The following is a 5375-nucleotide window of genomic DNA, read 5'->3' on the forward strand; positions in this document are numbered from 1 at the left end:
CAGGGAGCTGCAGCGTGTGGGGAACAAGTTCCTCCTGGCCTCCTGCCCCAGGGTGGCACTGCAGGGCCTCATGGAGCCAAGGGGCCATTGTAGCTCTTCAGGGCCCCATGGAATTAAGGGGACTCTTTGGACATTGTGGGGCCTTGTGGGACTGAGGCCATCGTGACACTTTAGAACCAAGGGGCCACTGTGAAACTACAGGGCCTTGTGGAACTGACACTGAAATCACCCAAAAAGAAACTTTCTAACACAGTTTGAGTATCAAAAAGAATTCATTTTTATTGCAGCACTGATCACTTGGAGGATCCTTCCTCCATTCAAGTGCCCCAAACATCATGCGAACAGAAGTTTTATGACACACACAAGTTCCATATTTATGAGCTATAGAGGTTTTATGACACACACAAGTTCCATATTTATAAGCTATTCCTCTGTGATGCTCTACATCTGGCCTGTAGGCCACATAGTATAAATAATTCCAACTTCATAAGTTATTTATTATATAATTACCTTGCTTATGTAATTCGACCAGTAAGAGCAGGCCCAGGCCATTGGAGACTCAGGCTGCTATTGGCTGGTTAGCTGAGTAGTAACTGGCTCAGCCAATGAGGATTACCTTCATGGGCCTTTTCATCTATATAAGGAAGTTAGATCTCAATAAAGCTGCCTGTTGCTGCATGAACACATACAGTCTAGTCACCTGTCTCCACGGGCAGGAGTTACTCCACTCTCAGGCATGCAGAGTGCTGCCAAAACGTGGCACCACTGAGCACTAGGACGGCCTTGCTGGTGCCAGGAAAGCTCAGCAGCACCTTTTTCTCCCAGCAGCATAACACTGGCACAGGCACTGAGCAGCCACGGGCAGCTGACTACTGCTGGGAGACAAAAACCCCAAAACTGGGGGGTTTACCGGGCAGAAAAAACATGGAGGCACTTTTCTGATGATGCCTACTCTCATCAAGGCTTCATCCAGCAAGAGGAATAGATAAGCTAAACTTATTTCTGGATAAACCACGTCATTTCCACCCTGAGGACCTAAGGCTAGCACAGGAGCCAGCAGAGGCCTTTTAGACAGCAAAACATTTTTGCCCATTTTCCCAGGCTGGCTCACAGTCACACCTCACCCATGTGGCTCCAGAGCTCTTGCTGTATCCCGCGGGCAGGTTATCCCTTCACATCTGCTCTCGCAGGCTCCAGTGCCCTCCCGGAGCACCTCCCCGGCTGTCCCAGCACAGCTCAGCACAGCTCAGCTCGGGGTTCCACACGCGACGGGGCCGGGGCACCTCAGAGCTGCTCCTTCGGGCGGGTCACCGCCATCGGTCATCGGCTGAAGGCCTAAAGAGAGGACAGCAGAAACATCACAAATAAGCCATTAGTTCCATCTGTATTCACAAAGCTCAACAGCAGCGGCCTGGCTTGTGGCAGAGGACAAAAGCCAGCACACCAAGTGAAAGGCTGAGGAATTAATGCTGAACTGCACAGCCGAGCAACATCCCCAGTCTCCCGGCCGAACAGCTAAATAGGAGGCAGTGAGTATTTCAGGTGGCGCCTTCCTGCCCCGGAGCCCCGGTCTCCAGCCCCGCTGCTGCCGCCACCCGTCCCTGTAACCCCCCCCCCTCACCTCATGGCGGCGGTGGCCCCTCATGGCGAGGGAGCTCGGCCCGCCAGAGCTGCTCCTTGCCCTCACGGCGGCGAGCTGAACGAGCCCAGCCCACCAGAGCTGCTCCTTGCCCTCACGGCGGCGAGCTGAACGAGCCCAGCCCACCAGAGCTGCTCCTTGCCCTCACAGCGGCGAGCTGAACGAGCCCAGCCCACCAGAGCTGCTCCTTGCCCTCACGGCGGCGAGCTGAAGGAGCCCAGCCCGCCAGAGCCACTCCCTGCCCTCATGGCGAGGGAGCCCGGCCCACCAGAGCCGCTCTTGGCCCTCATGGCGGCGAGCTGAAGAAGCCCAGCCCCCCAGAACCGCTTTATCTCCACACGGCGGCGGGGACAGAAAAGGAGCAGGCCTGCCCACGCTGCCGAGGTGATTCCACAGACACCGCCCCGCTCGCTTCGGCCGCTCCCCCCGGGGCGGGGAAAAACCTCGGTAATCAGGCACCGGGAGGGACTTTAAGATCATCTCGTCCCACTCCCTGCCATGGGCAGGTACACCTTCCACTGTCCCAGGTTGCTCCAGTCCCTGTCCGACCAGGCCTTGGACACTTCCAGCATCCCTGACAGAGCCGGAGCAGGAACACGATCTGTGGAGCTGGGAGAACTGAACTCAAGCACCGGCTCATGGGAAGCAGAGGGCTGGTGAGCTGCCTCTGCTTGCCCCTGATGTGTCCCACTTCGGGCACAGGAGGTAGAAGTGTCAGCTCAGAAACAAAAATCCAGCCCTGAAATAAGCAGAGAAAAAGCTGTGGCACTGCCAAGTGCCTTGCTGGGAGAAGCACAATTCCACACCTTCCCTGACCTCCACTGGATGCTGTAATATCAGCCCAGTGCTCTGTGTATCCATGTCTGGGCACAGCAGTGTAACTGTAACTCCCTCGCTGGGGATCCATTCAAAGGAAGTTTTTCTCTGTGCTTTGTGCTCCATTGAGACACTTGAAGGCCTTTCCAGAAAGCCTGGCATCCCTCCCCCATGCTCCTCATGTGCTTATGCTCTCAGAGCTCAGCAGTGAACTCAGCTGGAGCTGCGCCTTGCCTCAGGCAATCATCCACTCCAGCTCTGTCTTCTTCAAATGTTTCATGGTCTATTTTCAGCCCAAGCAGGCAGCTATTCTTCCTGGATGTGGGGTGCTCCTCTCCAGCTCAGCCTGATCCTGCCTTGTCCTGGGAAGCTCTGAGCTTGTTGTGCCCAGGACACTGCTGTGTGCAGGGACAGAGGCTGGTGCTGAGCAGAAGGAGCTCGGTGCTTCCCCTGTCACTGATGAACCTGGTGAGGAACAGGTTTCCCAGCTATGCCCAGTGCACACAGCAAAACCTGTCTGGGGAGAGACAGGTAAGAGCAGACACAGAACACTTCATGCTCTTGTTCCTGGGGGTCTCGCTGCCCATGGCCAAGGGCACGTGCCCACACAGGCATGGATGATGACTCTGCCAAGACCCTAAGCCACAGCTTCAGTTTAGAACTGTTTAATTCATTAGCCCAGCATGGGGCCCAAATGAATATGCTTTGTCTCCTTAATAAAACATTTTCAGCAGGATTGGGGAGATACTTCAAAAGCTTCCTGAATGCCAAATACCAGAACTCAGCAACTCTCAGTGCCAGGACCAGTCTCTCACTTCCCAGTATGGATTCCCTCTGTGTGCACAGCTTTTTCTCTGCTTGCTGGCCTTGGAGGGGGGCTCAAACAAAGGCCTGCACATCATTTGTGAACTTTGGGTGAAAAGCATCAAACCAGATGAAACACAGCAGAGCCGCTCTGCCGTGGGGGTGAAGCCCTTTTCTGTCACAGGAATGAGCACTCTGCATTAGCTGCAGCCAGTCCCTGTTGTTCATCTTGGCTTGCTGACCACTAAACAGAGCCTCCTTTTCTCCTGCAAGTGTCCTGGCAAGGCCTGAAAGGACTGAGAAGCTTTGTTCCAAGCCAGATTAGAGATATGAGTTAGTACAAAACAAAAGCCCAGCAAGCCTCCTGGAGAGTTCCTCTAGTCTAGACACAGCCTCCCCTGAGCTCCCTGCATCCCAGCACAGCCCTGCAGCTTGTGTTCAAAGCAACTCAACTGGCTCCAGAAGCCTGGGTAACCTCTGTTGAGTGAATGTTCAGTTGCAGCATAAAGGAGGAATCACATCTGAGTGATTTTGCTCCCATAAATTAGCAGGATGGGTTAAACCAGGACATGAGCACTGTCTGCTGACACAGTGCATCCACTCAAGAGATCTGCACTGGCATGGAGCTGTAGTGCCTCAAAAGACGTGTGCTCCAAGCCTGGGGTGGGACATCCCCCATGTAGCTGATGTCTGCAGCTCCTGTGGCAGCAAGAGAGGTCGTTTACTGTCACCTCAGCCCTGAACACACCCGTGCCCAGGGCTCACTGCCTGCCCCCGTCACTGCTCAGCTCTGGCACTGCAGGGCTGGTACTGTGATCCTTCTGTACCAATCAGATTTTGGCTCAACACCATTTGGCCACACTGTCAGTCACTGGAGAAAAAGACAGAGTAGTACCGTGGGAAGAGGAAGAAAATTCAGTAAACCTATGGAAGAAAAGATCTGTGGATGTACATCATCATTTACTATGGTGGTCACCTCCAGCCCCACAGCCAAGCACGTTCAGGCTTTGGTGAGAAGAACTTTTATCTCCCTGGTGTCTGTCATGGCTGGGGCCCGTGATGATGACACCTCATGGGTGTTGGTGCTTGCACTGCCCTGTGAGTGACACCAGCCTTGCTTGGCTCCCACACAGCAGAAGGCAGGGCAGCCATGGCCTCGATGGTGCCTTTTCCTCTTTGAGGTGCTGCACCCAGGTCAGGGATACCCCACACATGAGCACAGACTGGGAGAAGAGCTCATTGACCAGCAAAGAAGGACTTGGAGGATATAATGGATGAAAAGCTGGACATGAGCCAACAGTGGCAGCCCAGAAACTCCCCTGTGCTGGGCTGCACCCACAGAGGAGTGGGCAGCAGGTGAGGGGAGGATGTCCCCCTCTATTCTGCCCTTGTGAGATACCCCTGCAGAGCTGCTCCAGCATCAGGAGGACCTGGAGCTGTTGGAGCAAGTCCAGAGAGGCCATGGAGATGCTCCCAGGATTGGAGCCCCTCTGCCATGGAGCCAGGCTGGGAGAGCTGGGGGTGCTCACCTGAACAAAAGAAGGCTCCAGGGAGAGCTCAGAGCCCCTTCCAGGGCCTAAAGGGGCTCCATGAGAGCTGGAGAGGGACTGGGGACAAGGGATGGAGGGACAGGACACAGGGAATGGCTCCCACTGCCGGAGGGCAGGGATGGATGGGATATTGGGAATTAGGAATTGTTCCCTGTGAGGGTGGGCAGGCCCTGGCAGGGTGCCCAGAGCAGCTGTGGCTGCCTCTGGATCCCTGGCAGTGCCCATGGCCAGGCTGGACAGTGGGGCTGGGAGCAGCCTGGGACAGTGGGAAGTGTCCCTGCCATGGCAGGGGGAGGAATAAAATTATTTTTATGGTCTCTTCTGACCCAACCCATTCTGTAATTCCATCATCTCCTCTGCCTCCACAGAGGGGCCATTTCCACTTCCCCACTGCCATCACAAGATGGCATTCCAGACCTAAAAGCTGACCTGGCTCAGCTGATACTTGGAGATCTTTTCCAGGCCCTGGGGTGTCCAACCCCAGAAGAAGCTGTGGATTTAACCGTGCCTGCTGAGCTCTTCTGCCAGGTCTCAGCCCTGACACTGCCTTTTAATCACATCCTTTA

At 55.0% G+C, this 5375-nt stretch overlaps 1 non-coding gene across 1 annotated transcript; it reads right to left on the reverse strand.

Moving 5' to 3' along the window:
• Positions 1 to 676: 676 nt before the first annotated feature.
• Positions 677 to 880, reverse strand: LOC134413975 (small nucleolar RNA SNORA74). The gene has a single exon (XR_010026629.1). It is a non-coding gene; the product is annotated as a small nucleolar RNA SNORA74 (small nucleolar RNA).
• Positions 881 to 5375: the final 4495 nt, after the last annotated feature.

This window comes from Melospiza melodia, unplaced genomic scaffold, assembly GCF_035770615.1.
Source record: "Melospiza melodia melodia isolate bMelMel2 unplaced genomic scaffold, bMelMel2.pri scaffold_62, whole genome shotgun sequence".
Classification (NCBI taxonomy): Eukaryota; Metazoa; Chordata; class Aves; order Passeriformes; family Passerellidae; genus Melospiza; species Melospiza melodia.